The following is a 19,305-nucleotide window of genomic DNA, read 5'->3' on the forward strand; positions in this document are numbered from 1 at the left end:
CACGCATTGATTCAATGTGGTACAAGAAGTGTTGTCATTTGATAAAAAAAAAAATATTATTTTTTACAATTATAGACTTTCTAATTGTGGCAGAGGATTCTTGTGATGCAGATATCTCGAACAATCTTGCTGGTGGTTTCTGATAAGATGTTGAAGGCAACGAAGGCATAAATTAATTCAAGAGTGAAGCACCTTTGCGAATGCGTAAATGCCTGGATCCGCTTGCCATTTATGAGAAATAGAATACCTGATCTACAAGAGAAGTCTTTGTAGAGGATGAGCGGAATCTTGACACCAAATTCGACTCGGCTGGGCAACATTTTGGGAAACTACGCCATATCTTCACGTCCAGAATACCACTGTCTCAAGGCAAAATTTTGACTTGTGTATGTTGTCAGTGATGATTTATGGCACTGCCATGTGGTCGCTCTCCACGAACATAAAACCCTAGGTCATCCGAAGGACAATGGAGAGGGCTGTGTACGGAGTTACATTGCAAGATCGAAACAGAAATGAGGATATCTGCAAAAGAACCCGAACTGCAAAACTTAAGGGACCAGTGCCACTCTATAACAATGGGCTGATGGACTATTTTAAACACGCTTTAAGTTAATGATTTAGGCCTACCTATAGCCCGTATAATCGCAGCTCGTCCCTCGTTAAAATTAATCTCGTTTGCGTTCGACGTCTATTCGGCAATTGTATTCATATGCTCACTGAATTCTGGTATTATACACTTCTCTATTTTTATAATTATGGTTTATGTGATACTATTTGGTACGCTTTAGTAGGTACGGTAATATTTGTAATAAGGCAACAATTGCAAAATATAAACTTTTCAAGAGAGAGGTTTACAGATTCTACGAACGAAATTAGTTGATAACTTTTTTCATAGGAGAGATAAAATTTTACATATACATAAATTGTTTCATGTAATTCGTACTTATTTTTATCAGTCATGTGCTAAAAGCAATGCTTTTAACGTATCACATGTCACTTTATTATACCACGTACGTAGTACCGAAAATGTTTGCTGAGCATTAATAATACAGTTCACCAGATGAAAGATGATAATCGCTGGTTATAAACATTTGCAACATCATCATCCTTTCAGCCAAAAGTCGTCCACTGCTGAACATAGGTCTCCCCGAAATAATGCCACAACGACCTGTCCCGCGCCGCTAGCGTCCAGCGGATTGCAACCTTCACCAGATCATCAGTCCACCTTGTGAGTGGTCTGGGCAGACGCTGCGTCTTCCGATACGCGGTCGCCTCTCGACAAATCTCGGCCCCATCGGCCATCTGTTCTCCGGGCATTGTGCCATTTTTTTTTTTTTTTTGACGGGGGGGAAATCTTTATGGATACCCCTGAGCCCAGGGAGACTCAGGGGTTATGTGGGGACTCTCCCTCCACACTGGAAGGCCTACCCCACTAAAACCCCCCCGGGTTTCCCTCTCGCCGGTTGAGTCGGCGCCGTGGGATCAGTGAACATTCACCACGACGCCGCCCGACCGCCCTAGCTTGCGCCAGGGCTCCCGCGCCAACGGAGGGACGAGTCGGTTGTCCTCCGACCCGTCCCCCAGACGAGTGAGGCCGTGCAATGTAGGCTCCGGAGTCCCTGTCCAGAGCCCGCTGGTCTCACTAGGGGATCAGGCGAGCAGCGAACTGCCTTCGCCTTCTCCCCGTACGTCTGCGCCGGAGCGGGTGCGCGTCCGCCGCGTCCTCGCGCACCCGCTCCGCGGCCTCCTTTTGCGACATAACCTCTGTGCAAAAGGAGGCCATCGCCTCCCACGGGCATTGTGCCCTGCCCATTGCTACTTAAATTTTGCAATTCTTAGGGCTATGTCGGTTACTCTGGTTCCCCTGCGGATATCATCATTTCTGATTCGATCTCGCAACGAAACTCCGAGCATAGCCCTTCACGTCGACGACGTGTCAGTACCGTATGTCACCACTGTCAACACGCACTGGTCGAAGACTTTTATCTTGAGCATAAACATTTGCGTTATTTAAAAAATATCATCAACATCGAAAAGCCTAGCCGACTCTGGGACATAGTATCTTATTGGCTTTCCTTACCCTACCAATCCAAAATGCACCAACCAGATAACCGCGCAATCATGCAGAAAATCTTCCTTTCGAGCACCAGTCGCAGAGGTCAGTTTGGAAATCTCTGAACCATCTCAGGACACAAGATGGCCGATATATCAATCCAACTCAAAGCCATTGTGCTTGCAGATGCCCTATACAAAGTATCTCACCAGCTCTCATACCCACTGATTAGTAGCAACCGCGAGGATTAGCTAAAGGTAACAGATAGGGGCGAGCATGGAGATAGCTGCTTGCTTGGTCAAAGAAATTTAGCTCCGGTTTGTTATTATTGTTCATGTTAAGAGAGAACAAACATAAAGAAAAAATCCTTCGATCCAACTGAATTCCAACCAACGTTTATCGCCTCAACGTGGCTACCGCTATGCCAGTTGAAATTCGAATCGAACCAGTACATCTGGCAAATTTCACTATATGCTTGTTGCGAAACTTTGTGTTGGGTATGAACAGTTTATTGCCATAGCGCCACCTGTAGAACTTGTGAAAGTTTTTCCGCTTTACCGGTTTGTTATTTTTTTGGTTTTTGCCTTTGACTCCTCAAGAAAAATAAAACTGCCGGAAAGAAAGAAAGAAGACCGGTCTAGTACATAGTCTGTTACCTCACAAAATTAGCCTGCTATGCTGCTGTATGGCAGAAATAGGCAGGGTTACACTTGTAGGGGTTGTTGAAATTTTCTAGCAAGTTCCATAGTCTCATACACATACATGTTTAATACAGTAAGTTTTTGTAAATAACTAATAATAGCTATTTACAAAAAATAATAATATTGACAGTATTTATGACCTAAAGAGTTTTGACAGAAGAATTTAATATAACATATGAAATGTTTATATTACTCGACCAATATGTATAGAATAGCTGGTTTTATTATTACAGTTTCCGAAGGGAGCCTGTGTATTCCGTTGAGGAGAGGACAGCATAGAGTTATTAGTTGTGATAAACTTTTACACCAACTAAATTTGCCGAAGCTAAAAATTACACTCTGTATAGGAAGTTACGGCACAGTAATAAATAGAGTGTTCTAGTTTGCGAACACTAAATAATTATCAACAATGATAATTTACTACAAAATCACATACCTCTTTAAACAAGCTCGCCTGTACTCATTTATCTAGCTCATAAAGTAGCTCAACATTATCACAGAGACGCTACCGACAAAACACATTATATCTCCCGTATAAACAATAGAATGGCCGAGTTAAGAGCCGACAAGCCTAAGGTGGGGTGCCTTTGGAACCGATTTTCTAATCCAAAGCGGATAAATAAAAATGCATCTCCGCTGTAAACACCACAACGGATATAATAAAAGTAAAGAGTAAAATAAGAGATAAAAGAGGACAAGGTTAAGATGGAGCATATGGTAGCGATTTAGTAAGCAAAAGCAAGTAACAAATAAAGGGAAAGTGGAAGATATTTAAAAATGGTGTCGGGCTGTTTATAGATGCTTAACATTTTGTATGTGTTAAAATTACTAACTGGTCCTTATAGCTAATGTATAAACTACCTTCCAACATTGTAAATTTAGTGCTAAAACCACAACTAGAGTCACGATACTGACGTCCGGGAGTTGGGCTTTCGAATGCGTAGAAATAACAAACAAGAATCGAATAAATCAATTATATTCAGGTCACATAAACAATTTTGACTGCATTACGGTGTACATTTCCTTACACATTTACTGTAACACCTTTTTCGTTGAATAACCGCTCACGCGATACATGCAGCCGTAGACGCATACCACACCTAGAGGTGCCGGTGATGATTTTAGACCGATTTATCGGATATCGAAGTTATAACAGGTAAAACAACTAATATTAATTGCTATTTCGGTAACTATCCTAGCAAACCATAAAATTTTTAATGCCTGGGTCTGTCATTTAAAAAAAATAAACAACTTCAAAAATACGTCACGACAATCGTGTGTGTTATTGTTTGGGCTGGTGATTTCGGTGTTTATTTATTGAAAACATACCGTAAAAAGCGTTTTTTAAAGTTTACCCTGAATATTTATAAACTATACTTTAAGGAGTAATTTCATGGTAAACGTTAGAACTACTCAAACGGAATATTATCATATTTATTCAAGTTTTTAATAAAATAATAATAATAATAATAAAAATTTAATTAGTGCTTTTTAAGTGCAGGATTTGCGGTGTATTACTGAATTTTATTTGAATTGAACGCTTTTCTAATTTGCGAAACCAAATAGCCGCCATTTTGCGATAGGAGGAGCGCATCGCGTGAGCGGGCAGAGATCAGCAAGCACCAACATTAATTAACCGCTGACCGCTACAAGTGAGGCAATACAACTGTACTAAGAAGCCCAATTAATCAGTAGACGGTCTAATGAGAGAATATTTCATTGTCCAGCTCCTCGCGCGATAGAAAGGTTAAGGGCTGACAAAAATTATAATAACATCTAATTTTGTTTTCGTAATTACCTTATGTAATAAAACGGCGATGGTAGGGGTTGGAGATCGGATGCTTCTTAATCGAGGGGTAGAGCACACGAGTCACTGTAGCGGCATGTACCTTTGACTTTAATTTAAAATCTGCTGTAGACAGGCGTGTCGCTTATCACTAGACAGGTTAGTAGGAAGACATCGTTATATAAAAGAAGGTTAACAACTTTTGGGCTAGCTTGATGGACAATTACCTAAAGGCTTTCGTTAGGGAAGACCCGTACCTAGAAAGACGTAAGATCTTGGTTGTTATTGACAGCTATGTTAACAACAAAGAAATTCTGCAATAGCAAAATAATCTAAAAAGTAAAACTGCTTTCTTAGAAATCAGTTAGTGTTGATTTAATTAATCCTTGTCTCGCTGTAAAAAATAAAACAATAAGGTATTTTTTAAAAATAACTTTTATTTTTATCCCTAGGTACAGTCAACCCGGTGATAATATGACAATATTAGGTCTTCAGATTGGATACTGAAAGTGTATTTCGCATATGAAACCAAATACTACCGTAACTCAAAATTGTGGAATTGCGAAGACTCGATTTGAAAGTTCAACAAATTACTGAATGTATATTCAATAAATATTCTCTTTTATAAATGGATAACTTAATATTATAAACAAATAAAAATAATCACATTATTTTCACAATAATCAATTATTTTTTTTCCCATTCAGTTTTTTTCATCACACTTGTGATTACAAGATTACATGGTGGCTAACATGACCATTATGCCCCAAAAAAAACCCTGTGACCTTTTTTCTTCCCATTACGGTAAGGAGCTTATTTAATTTATAGTTATTACTTAAGTTCAAAATTAAAACATTCGCTTAAAATGTTATCTAAACAGAAATTTAATTGCAATTCAGCCTCATACTACTTAAATACCTGCTTATTATTAAGATTTTTTATAATTGATTTTAATTATTATAATTCTGTATAAAAAATCTAGTATTTTTTTACAATCGATCATTGCTATATGCGTCTTTGCTTCTTACAACATTTTAGTTCGAGTTGTATTATCGATGGAAGAATAGCTAGCTGGTCATCGGTTGCTACAAAAAAACAAAAAACTCGCCATTGGCAAAATCCATAATTGTTGTGTTGTGAACCATATTTATATACAAGAAATAAACATTGTATTTGTTCCGGATTGTATGTATCACCCACCATAAAAAATATAAAACTTGAGGTATTAAAGCCCTCAGCCTTCGGATTCGGACTACTAATAAGACCCTCGTTAGTAATTTCTTATTTACCGTGCACAATGTACTATTTTTTAATTTTCAAATTCGTGTCGCTCATATACTCTGTAAACTCTTAGTGTACTGGTATTAGGCCTAAGTACACCTTAAGTGAATAGTGTAACCTCAACTTCATAACCTGTAATGTAGAACTTATGCAACACTTATGTAACCTCGGGACCTTGGATTTTGTAACTTAAATGTTTAAACAGTAACACCCTGTAGCCTTATGCCTGATGCATTATTATATACTAGAAATATATAATAATGCATCAGGTTAATTCTATTTGAAACTTGTTTTATCATCAACCCGTTTATACGTCCCACAGCGGGGCACGCGTCTCTTCTCAGGCGAGGGTTTAGGCCATAGTCCGCCATGCTGGCCCAATGCGGGTTGAGGATTTTACACGTTTTTCAAGGGTTGTAAATCTTCTTTGAAATACAGGTTTCGTCACGATGTTTTCCTTCAGCGAAAAACTCATTGTAAATTTCAAATTAAATTTCGCACATAAATTCCAAGAAACTCAGAGAGCCCGGATTCGAACCTACGTTAGGCTACCACTGCTTGATGTTTTCAGTTGTATGTAAAAATGTGACACATCATCGAGTCAACTATGATCCCACGCTTACAAGTCTCATTGCTTACACAGAAGATGGGAGCTGACCATTACAATTAGGCTCAACTCACACTGGCGCCGAGTCGAAGCGTTGCCACACATCATGTTTTACACCTATACACATATGTGTTATGCAAATATGGAAACGCGCGTCGACGCTTGGTTGCAGTCGAGCGGTTTCGCGCGTCAACGTCCGTCACCGTGCATTCCTTGAGCGCAGTGAGGCGTCACACTGTGATCCAGGCGCGTTAATGCGAGTGCGTGTCGTCATGCGTTATAGTTGAAAAACAGGATGCGACGCGACGCTTCGACTCTGCGCCAGTGTGAGTTGAGCCTTAGAGTTACGACAGTACGTGCGATTTATTTGTAATTATAAGTGTAACCCTACCTGCAATTTGTTACGCTACGTAACAAATTGCATTTGCGTACGTAAAATTTTACATGTTTTTCTTCTTATAAAACTAAAAAATCGAGTTTCGTCACAACCTCCAGAATTGTATTTTTTAAGTTAGTTTCAAATGTCATGTCTAGTAACCAAGTAATTATATCCGAAAATTGTGCAACCCGAGTAGATGTCAAGAAAGCTTCGCTCCCTTAGCTCGATGCGCTTTGATTATTACAATTATGGTGACTTCATTTTAAGGTTAATTTGAAATTAGACGTCACTAATATCACACATAGATAAAAAAATGCAGCAAACACTGAAGATAATAACGATATTTGATTTTTTTATATGTTATCAAGCGTAGTGGTAACCGACATGTCTATCCACGACAGTTGCAGTTCCACTCAAAACTTTAGATCGCAAAGGTCAGAGGGGCAATGCCACTGCACCCGGAGAGATATGTTGACAAATCCCATGCGCCTGAAATTTCACCGGCACCCGTACCTTTCAAAACCAACCAGTAATCCTCACATTACTGCTTGGTGCCTCAAATTGACGCGATAATATAGTGTATATTATCGAAACAATAACAAGAAGAAGGAAAAGATTAAGTGATCGTTTTTGTTATAAAAACATTATTTTTAAGTACATTCAAGATTTTTCTCTGATTATTTTCTCCAATTGCCTACTAAGTATTGATTGGGACCGTCTCTATTGAAAAGCAAACATTCTTCCATTAGTATACCATAGCTCTAAGAGATTTCTAATAAATTCTAATCCCTGCGAGACCAAGTAAAGCCTAATAAATCCAAGAGACATCTTTAGATGATTTCAATTTGGACATCTTTTGACGACTTCATTGATACCATGTGTTCACATACATGGTGAACTAAAAATAACTTATAATAACAAGAGACGCTGGAAGAAAAAAAGAACAAATTCTAAGCGAAAATTACGATGCCCTGAACACATAATTTTAATAAACACAAGTATATATTCTTCTTGTAGCTATCGTAAAACTTGTTTATTTAAGCTAAAATTATTTTAATTTTATGTTCATTGCCATATATTTATTTGAATAAAAAACAATATATTATGACAGCTTTCTTTTCATACACAAGGAAACAAGAATTTATAACTGAAGCACCCTGTAAAACCTCTTATTCAATCCGAAAGCAGAGTAGCATTAATAATTCCTTCAGTCGCACATACGGGATCCTATATTATTATTATAGTCTGCTTTGGACAGCCCTAGAGATATCTTGAGACGCTAGTCCAGGAGTTGACGTGACAAATATTGGTATTTGAATTTTGTGTAACGTTGTGAGTGATAGTTATTTGTGTAATGTAATAAATATCGAGTTCTTACGTTTTCGCGATTGTTACACATAGGAAATGACCAGTTATAACTGGTTGAAGACTGTACCACCTCAGTCAACCGTGACCATGGGACCTGTAAACCGAAACGTCGTCGGTTTGTTTGAAAAAACAAATATACGCGATTTAAATCCGGAAAAATAGTTTCATTTCCTAAATGTAATAAATATTGAATGCTATACCAACTGAGGAACAGGAAACATTTTTTCTCAAAATACACAGCGAATAAAGTTATCGATAATTCTCAAGACTTTAAGAATATCAATTTAATAGTCCACTTATTAAGGCTGATTAACGCAAATACAATGTATGTGTAAAAAAATCTAAGAAATCTTTCCTCTGTATAAAAACTTTAAGAATTCAAGATTTTAAGTAGAAAAATAAATTAATTAAACTATTACCTGTTTTAATTATTAATACAAAGATCGAACACTTAGAAAAAAAAGCCTTCGATCCGGCCGGATTCGAACCGACGTCTTCTAGAAAACGTTACGACGTTTTCTAAGTATTTGATCTTTGTATTAATCATTATAACAAACTAGTGGAGTAATTTCACAAAAAATAATATCAATTCAATACAAATGTAAACTTTTATCTATCTAGCTCATTTACTTAGCTTCTTACTGTTGCTAACAATATATTGGATGAAGTTGTCTGTTAAATTGAATATAATAATTACCACATTAACTATTATCAGATTTTGAGATGAATAAGAAATTATAATAAAATATGAGTACTAAATATTGAAAATTTCAATATTTTGCCTCTCGTACTAGAAGGGTTATCTTAATCGAAACATGTCGTCGGCAATGAGGGATATTCGTGCCATATGCCGGCACCGACACCGGCGGCCGAGGCGCACTTGGCTAGAACCGGAGGCAGACAAAACATTCATTCCTACGTGCTGATTGGGCTCAGTTATGTTGAGAACCGCGGTTCATAAGTCGACTGATTAGTCTTGATACGTTTATAACTTCTATCTTCTTATACATTTTCCGGCTCCTTGCAATAAATAGGGTTTCAGGCAAATATTTTTAAAGTTATGAACCTAGAATGTACAATCAACTGACAATACGTGTGGCGCACTATAAGTTTCCGGAATGAATAAGAAAAAAATACTATAAAGTATCTTAAATAAATGTATTGTTTCTCAAATTATACTCCGTTAGCGTTAATGCACTTTTTCATACGAATGAACCAATTTTGAAAACACTCTTTATGCCACTCCTCCGTGACAATCTCTGAAATATATTTTCATACTCTTCGACAGCCTCTTCAGGTGATGAAAATCGTTGACCGCGTCACTGGTTCTTAATTTTTGGAAATAAATAAAAGTCACAAGGTGGCAGGTCGGGACTGTACGCGGGGTGACACATAAGGTCAACGTTGTTCACTTTCAAAAATTCATTTGTCTGTTAGGTCGTGTGCGAACTGGCATTATCGTGGTGCAAGATGATACGGCGTTTACTGTTATTTTTACGGAGTTTGTCAATAATTTCCGGCAAACAAATGATCATGTACCCAATCACTATTATATACACGGTACAACGATTCGCCAAAGCAACAGTAGCCACGTGTCCAGTTTTATTAAAAAAAGAAGCAATTATCCGCTTAGTGGCACTTTGCACGCGCACCACTTTAGTTGGTTTCGGCTCATCTCGAAAGACACATAAGCTCGATTGCTGCTTTGTTTTGGGATCGTAACTATAAATCCATGTTTCCTCACCTGTTACTATGTCCCACACCCAAATTTGAATCCCTTCGTTGAATCTGATAAGCATTGCACCAAGTGACATGGTTGGTTTTTTGAGCCTCAGTTAAATTGTGTAGGATCCACCGAGAGCACAGCTTTTTCACACCCAAATGTTTGAATGCCCGAATCTCATGATATGCCTCATGCCTGTCTGTTTTGATCATACGGCGCACAGCATCGATGTTTTTGTTGTTCAGAGCAGTGAATGGGCGACCATCATGAAATTTGTCACAGAGATTCACACGATCGCGTTTGAATTCTTCAATCTAGCTATAAATAGTCGTTTTGCATGGTGCTTCATCGCCAAAAGTAGTTTGAAGCCGAGCGAAGCTCCGCTGAGCTGTTAACTTACACTTAAAGTCGTAGAAAATCATACTTGGAAAATTTTCACGAGTTAAATCCATGGTAATGTAGACAACCAATTTCTAAAATAACGCCAGAATGTAAAAATAAGTCACAGTCAGATGAAACAAACTGTATTCTACAGCCAAAGAGTTCCATTTTCATGTGTTGTAATTACTTTTTAAATATTGTTCATATAAGTGGCCAGTTCCGGAAACTTATAGTGTGACTTACGTATCGGTTCAATCAATCAAAACTTTATTGCATTTTCTACAATGTTTCACAGGGTGGTAGGTTTAATATTTAATAGATCATTGTAGACCCTAGATAGGGCACAGCAAACTGGTGAGGAAGACATATTTATAATAATAAATTAATCTTTTAAATCATTATCCTGAAACAGCATAGTAAAATTTTTCTATTAACAGTCTCTTTTCTTTTTTTATAAAGATTATGTCGCTTTTCTCATCTACTAACGACCTTGGTAATTTATTATAAACTTTAATCGACATTAGGAGTGGACTAGAAGAGCTCATTTTAAGTCGGGTGCTTGGTGTTATCAATTTATGTCCGTGTCGTGATATATAACGTGTAGCAATATCTCTTCGCCTAGTGAAATATTCTGGACACTTGTGTACGAATTTGCATCCCTCTAAAATATAAAAAAAATAAGAAAAATACAAGTAAAATAAATCTCCACTAAAATAATATTAATGTAGAAATACATTAATGTTAAAAGTTTTTTCACCAAATTAAAAATTACCAATTCGGTGAACTCCTTAGGGCAATATATAACTTAGGACAATAACAAATATATCGCAATGAGATAATTTTGTTTTATTTGGCGCAATAACTGTGTCAGTACGAGAGAGTCGCCATAGAGTGAATTGATTAAACCCCATAAAATTTCACCCTAAGATATTGCACTTTTGGATAGATCTATTATTGTTTCGCCGTTATTGGTGTGAAAATCACCTAATTCGTAAGGTAATTTATTTAAAAACAACTGACGCGGAGCTGGCACGCAAGGACCAGAACGAACCGACCCATTATTTTCATAAAAAATATTTTTGCCAATGATAGCTGGTATTATATTATTCGCAATAAAGTGTAACACATTTTGAGCACAGCCCGCTGTTTTTGGAGAGTAATGGCTCAAACAAAAATATTATATTTTTTGTCGTGTTACATTAATACAGATTATATTAACAATGCGCTAAATTTTATTGTAAATAAGATACTTTCCATTGGTTCAAATAATTACTCAAGAACATTGGGCCGATTTACGTTTGGTCGGTATTGGACGCTAAATGCGACTCCATTTCTTTTAAGTCGTCTTCCAGATCAATTAGATACTTTTGGGGTAGGACGTTATTCTAATACTTTATTTACAAAGCAAAATTGTATCTATTTTACTATTTTGATGTGTGCCACAATTCAAAAAAAGAACGAAATATAGTTTTGATTTCTGATTAAGTAAATAAATATTACATTTCAATATATTTGTATATACTGTTTTGCTGAGGACAGTGCTATATGTTATGTCAAGTTTCGTTCAACCTGTTTCTAAAATATGTGAATTGTGAACCATAGCTTCCAAGGTGAAACTACTGCCATTATTTAAAGGTTGAAGGTAAATTCATCAATTAGAAATCATGTTTGTTTATTCGACGACCTCGGTGACCCAACGGGTTGCTCTATGGGTGCCGGGTAAGGGGGTCCCAAGTCAGACTCACGTAGTAGTACTCACGTAACAATTTGGGATATGACATGCAGTAGAGCCCTTATCTATTTCTGCCGCCAAGCAATATTGTGAGCATTATTGCGTTCCGGTTTTGAAGGATAAGGGTGCTGGTGAAATTACAGCCACATGGGGCTTGTCAACTTCTCTCAGGATGACGGGCGCAGTGGCAGTGCCCCTAAGATCTTTGCAATATAAAGCTCTGAGTGGCACTGCAACTGTTATGGATAGGCGTGTCGCGTGCCATCAGGCTCACGACATGTTCGTCCCGTCACTTAGTATTATAAAAAAAAACCTTTAAATTAGTTCAAGACTGGCTTTTTGGGGTAGTGCCCCGGTACGAATTCGACTAATCTGGTGGTATATGTCTGGTAGTACAGTACAGGGAAATTTTCTAGTTTGTGACCAGGTAATAATTGTTCAATTTTCAATTTTATTACTACAGACGTAAACTATATACCTAGTGTATAATTATTTTAAGTCAATCTTATTACGAATGTCAAAGTATGCAGACTAATAAGTCGTAGTACAATAATGACCACCGAGTCGGGCGGTACAGATCTACATATTGGGGTGTGGGCATTTCTTGCATCCCCGCCTGAGATATGTGTCTTAAGCCGCCCCTGTCCGACGCTAGGGTGGCTACAGAGATGCATTCAGATGACAAATTGATTAATAATTAATTATGAATATTACAATTAATTAATAATTACAAGTCGCAGTATAATAATGGTAACCGAACTCGGCAGTACATACCTTACATATTGGGGTGTGTGAATTTCTTATTTCCTCTGATAAAAACACAAAAAACACCTTTATTTACGATAAGTTTCTGCTTAAGACATTTTTTAATATAATTTGGAACGACTCTTGACATCTACCTAGCCCTGCAGCAAAGATAGGGTCCACGAAGGAACGAACTCGCCTATAAGATGCCTTTTCAAATGCACTTTAAATATATTCGAGTTGTATGTGCTCGGAAAGACAGAAGCAGGCAGGGTAATCCATTCATTGACTGTACGCATTATAAAGTAAGACGAAAAACGCTTACTTAATACGCCTGAAGGGAAAATGAAGACCAAATAAAGATGATCTACAATGAAACAGAAGGCTTACTGGAAGTTGTTTCATAATTATTTTTATATAGGTAACTATTAACTTATAACTACTCATTATTTTATTGTTAAATATAGAAAATCTCCTTTTAACCTGTAATATAAAGAAATTTGCCTAAAAAGATACCTAAAATACAGGTACACATGTACTTGGTTTAGGCATCGCAATTACATATTAGGTTCTAATATTAAAATAAAAAATGTATAGCTTTACTATGAAGAATGTTAATTTAGATTTCTTTCTTAATGCTTATTTAATACTGTAATAGCTGTATTTACATTTGTTTTAATTGTATTGTATTAGATTAAGTTATATTGAAACAAATTTACCTTTGTCTTAACCTCTCGTTCAGGCTAGAAACCGTGAATTTTACACACATTTTTATAAGCTCGTAGGGATTGAGTGAAAACATTTCTTTGAATGACAACATTCAAACGAGAGTATAATTGAGTTCTTACTTTGTATATACCTTCATTCTCGTTTAAAATATTTCTGGTATTTTAGAAACAGTCATAGTATACCGTCTATGTCTAGGTATAACAAAGCCAGAAGTGATTATACGTCAAAAGTGCTCTTATAAGATGATAGTCATAAAAACAAAATGAACTACTTGAGTTCATATGGTTCGTGTATATTTGTTTTCTCAAACAAACCAACGTTTCGGGCCGTTTACACGGGCCTATTAATTTATTCTAATGACCATTAAATAAAATTAATAATAAAATTTATTTGTTAAAATGAAATAATTTGTAAAACATACGTAGCTTAAATTAGAATATTCTTTGGAAAAAATTTAAAAATAAGGTAATTAATAAATAACATTTGTAACGACAGTGAAAAATATGATATTAGACAAAAAAGGTAGATGACTTTACCATCTCATTCACCCATAACTATGAGACCTGTATAGGGCCCGAAGCGTTGCCGTTGGTTTATTTGAAAAAACAAATATACGCGTTTTGGATTCGGAAATCAAAATTCATTTCCTATGTGTAACCATAGCGAAAACTTAAAAACTCAAAACATGAAACAAATTATGTATATTATGATATTTAATAACTCTCCTATTTAAACACAAAAAGTTATCGACTAATTTCGTTCGTCAAAACTTCTCTCCTGAAAACTTTTCATTTCGCAGTTGCGACCCTTTTAACTAAAAGAATAACAACAAAAGGCAAAAATTCAATGTGTATAATAAACCTTCAGTATAACAAACATTTGATACAATGATTAGGTGACAAAATGAACAAATGGTATAAGTACCTACTACCAGTGTAATGTATTAAATAATATAACACAATATTTCGTTTTACGAATAGTTGAAACGCCCTATATTATGTTAATAAGATTATTTTTTAATTCCCGAAACGTCCAATCGCAAAATATAATTGTTTTTGTATAGCTTTAAGTGTTTTTTGTGTAATAAAATATATTTATTAAAACGTTAAGCAAAATATTTAATTGCGTAATATGAGCACATTATGCTAGACTAACCTAAACTCACAGAGGAGGTAGAACCAACTAGCAAATACAAACAAATTCGGTTCTGATACTCGCCGGCCGCTGCCGCGACAAGCCCGCTGCGTTCGATCAGCTCATGCAGCTTTGACATATACTAACCGAACTTAGGTCCACAGGAGGAGGTCGAATGAACTAACAAAGGCAAACAAATTCGCTTCATTCACCATTGCACCTAAACACCACTGGAATTATATTTATAATACATTATACTCAGTGAATGTTATATCTGAAGTGTTTATATAATATGAACATTAAGCCATTAATATATTTAACACGATTCTCCTAAGTCCGTCCTCTCCACATAAATGTTTAAGGTATGCAGATGCGGAGCCGCCGTGATAAGTTAATTCCGACTGGCCGAACCCAACCCGTATCAAAATTATAACGGGCCGAATATTCCTAGTGTGTGCCGAGCCTTATTGAAAACTTAATGGTGTTGAGTTATGTGGGATTGCCATTCTGACTCCAATATAGATACAACTATATTCGTGCATCTCGAAAATTAATATATTATCTCTTTCAACACTAACAGATGTATCTCAGATTTTGACAAAATTTGTAGTAGTAGAGCTTGTGAATGCATTCTTCCAGAGAAGAACTGCCACTTTATTTATTTCTGCCGCCAAGCAGTAATGCTTACATTACTGCGTCCTGGTTTTGAAGGGTGAGGATCTTGGTGAAATTACAAGCACAGGGCAGAGTGAAAAAAGTGTGTTTTGCGTTGCATGATATTTTGCAACAAATTCCTGCTTTTTTCTTGAGGAACTCATAAAGATAAAAATCGTATTACATAGAGTTTTCGTCTTTACTACACACATCATAATCTGTAGAATCTGGAATCCGCAACTAGCAAACAATACAAGACCCTCATATATCTCGAACCCACGTACACATGAATCTCTGTTCAAATTTATACATTCTCGAAGCAATTATACACATAACTTAGCAATTAATGGTTAGGTGAATTAAATTTTCAATGCTGAGAGTATCATTCGGCATTGTTTTAAAGTTGATATTTAGCTCTCCCATATATAAAGTTTTCCCTATTGCTTTTTATTTATAATGAAATTATTTTATGGACCTATATTTAATATTCTTGCATTTTTCAGATTTTGTGGTCACAGGTGATTGACTCAGTGTTCGAAAGCACAAATACACGCGAATTAGAACTGAATAAAATAGTTTCATTTCCAAAATTGATATTGTTTGTGATGGTCAAAATTTAATTTACAACAAAGACAAAAAGGGTGTCAATGAAAATAATAGAAAAAAATAGTTTTTCTTACATTGGAGTTGCGATTTCTTTTATCATAGAGAGACCTACATGTGGCAGTTTTAAGATTTGCCATTTTAAGCTGTGATAACAACAATATTATGACGACCTCGGTGGCGCAACGGTGTATTCTGTGGGCGCTTATTGAGGAGATCCCGTTTCGATTCCCAGTAGGACCAAATTGGGAAATGAACTTTTCTAAATTGGTTCGGGACCCAGATTCAGAACTCTTCGATATTTTAACCGAGTCGTTCGTTTGGATGTCGTTCTCGAATAGAAGGACGCTTTCCGAGCTATTCGGAACATTCCAAGTCAAGCATTCGATTTGGATTCGGATACGATATCGTTATCCAACAGCGCTTACGGAGTTAACAGGCGAAAAAAATTAGAATCCTTTTATTTAGATTTTTAAGACTTTAAAGGTCTAAAATATAGAAATGCATTAGTCTTACATTCAACTAAATTAATACAATTGATCAAAATCCAGACTGTATTTAAAATAATAGGAGATTTCCATTTTACATTCTTGCTTTGTAAACAATAGAACGTTCGGTAACTTTCATTCGATAACTGTGTTCTGAAGAACGTTTGTAGCATTTGCCGGTCGCGAAGCTCGAGTAATCGTACCGGTGTGACGTAATTTCGGTTTAGTTTCGAATACGACAGTTTGACGTTCGATTCGGGTGTTATGAACAAAAATTAAAAGAAATCGTACGATATCAAATCGAATCAGTCGGCAGCTAAGTTATCGTAAGGTTCTAATTCGACCCCCTGGTCTGGCTGTTCTGGGTAATGCCTAGAGTGAATTTCGTTGCTCTCGTAGTCATAGTACAGGGAATTTCCTAGTTTGACAATTTGTGTAGTTAAAAAAAACAGCAGCAGTCTTAGATTTAGTGCTCCTTGTGTTCATCCAGGGACTACTGCCACCTTGCTTATTTCTGCTGCCAAGCAATAATGTCTGCATTACTGTGTTCCGGTTTTGAAGAGTGAACCTTCAAAGACTTGTCAACTTATGCCTAAGGTGACGGGCGCAGTGGCAGTGTCCTTCAGATCTTCGGAATTTAAAGCTCTGAGTGGCACTGCAACAGTTATGGACAGGAGTGTAGCTTACCATAAGCCACACGACTGATTCGTCGCGTCACTTAATATTATAAAAAAAATGCTGGTGCGACGGTCTTAAAATGGACTGATGAATTAATTTTACATTGAAACCCCTCTTCGCTGAGGAGAGCTGTGTCCGACAGTGGAGTGTACAATGGATTGATAATGATGACGACAACATTCAGAACTCTTAATTGAAAAGTTACGATTTTTGTAGATAGTCACTTTTACTGAATTGGCTAAATGTTTTCAAATTGGAGTAAGGTCTGTCACAGTACACGCAGAGCTATTGTCACGGTAAAATCTCATAATATTAATAGACGCGGAAGTGTCCACACATTGCATCGTCGCGAACATCACTCTACGCCCTTTGTGCCGTAAATATCATAGAAGATTAGGGTGAGAGCATGTTAAACCGTGAACTATGAGATTTTCCATCTTGACATTTTGAACTCTAGGTATAATAATAAAACCACATATTGGTCATATGCCAAAATTTTTTCCCTCCTATTTAGGCTGCCTTTCCACCAGAGATGTGTGAGGTAGCGACGCGGTGCCAGGATGTGTAGCGGCGCTGTGAAACGGTGTGATGTTTTCCACCAAAGCTTTATGAGGATGCGTTACGAGCTCTTTTCAGGTGTGCGCGGGCGGGGTACGGTGTGGTGGAGTGAGCGGTAGTGAGATGTCAGGGTCAGTTAGTGTCATACTTTCAGTAGCTCTAGTTTCCTACACCTTTTTTCACACATTCCTCGCCCGCATCCCTCGCATACATTCCTCGCACACATCTCTCGCACACATTTCTCGCTATTTTGTATGTATAAATATTTAGCAGCGCTAATCAAAACAAATAATGGCAGGGTTACCCACCACTCGTAGAGTGGGTAAACCGGTCCCACGGGCCACTGTCGTACCACCTTGTGCAGGTGCTGACCGGACACGGCTGCTTCGGTCACTACCTGCACAAGGTGGCGAGGAGGGAACCGTCCCCGTCGTGCCACGAGTGCGGCGTTGCGGATGACACCGCGCAGCACACCCTAGAGGTGTGTAGCCGGTGGGATGAGCAGCGCCGCACTCTGACGGGGACTGTAGGGCAGGACCTCTCGCTGCCGAGCGTGGTTGCCGCCATGCTCGATAGCGAGGAGTCCTGGGAGGCGGTGGCCTCCTTTTGCGCAGAGGTTATGTCGCAAAAGGAGACCGCGGAGCGGGTGCGCGAGGACGCGGCGGACGCGCACCCGCTCCGGCGCAGACGTACGGGGAGAAGGCGAAGGCAGTTCGCTGCTCGCCTGATCCCCTAGTGAGACCAGCGGGCTCTGGACAGGGACTCCGGAGCCTGCATTGCACGGCCTCACTCGTCTGGGGGGCGGGTCGAAGGACAACCGACTCGCCCCTTCGTTGGCGCGGGAGCCCTGGCGTAAGCTAGGGCGGCCGGGCGGCGTCGTGGTGAATGTTCACTGATCCCACGGCCACTGAGCCGACTCAACCGGCGAGAGGGAAACCCGGGGGGGTTTTAGTGGGGTAGGCCCTCCAGTCTGGAGGGAGAGTTCCCACATAACCCCTGAGTCTCCCTGGGCTCAGGGGTATCCATAAAGATTTCCCCCCGTCAAAAAAAAAAAAAAAGGGTTACCCACCACTTTCTTGTACTATTGCTACGTTACGTGGTCAGAGCGACAACATAGCGAAAATTTGTATATTCACTACGTAATATTTATCGGCAATACAAATGGAAAATTCGAGAATCCTTATCTACTAACTCTAAGAGTTATGGAGTCTCATTACATCGATATAATAAATCCGTATTATGTATTACTCTGCACTAAATAAACGAAGAAGACAATAACTGAATGAGTGAGTGAATCAAACAAGTTTTTTTTCACTTACTTCGCTTCATCTTTCGGTAAACGAAAGAAACTCCTCTTTTTGTCCCGTTTAGATGTTGATAAACGCAGCACATTCCCAACCATTGTAAGCAGTAACGTAAATTGATGTTATATGTTAACGTACAAGTTTCGTAATGAATAAATTAAAACTATATTCTAATATCAAAACCGTCTAAGCGCGAAAACGACTTGCCGACAGCCTTATTGCCGTCCAGTAAATGTGACCGTCAATGTGCGGGATATGGTGCGGTATCTAACGCTAGGGAGCGGAGAGTGTCCGTTCTCGTTACTTTTTGTTCTCTGTCAGTGTTATGTGATATGAGAGAAAGAGATGGACTAGAGAGGGACGGAAAGTCCCGAGCAAGTAACGAACGACGCCGAAGTGGAC

This window comes from Hyposmocoma kahamanoa, unplaced genomic scaffold (assembly GCF_003589595.1).
Source record: "Hyposmocoma kahamanoa isolate Upper Pololo Valley unplaced genomic scaffold, ASM358959v1 65, whole genome shotgun sequence".
Lineage (NCBI taxonomy): Eukaryota > Metazoa > Arthropoda > Insecta > Lepidoptera > Cosmopterigidae > Hyposmocoma > Hyposmocoma kahamanoa.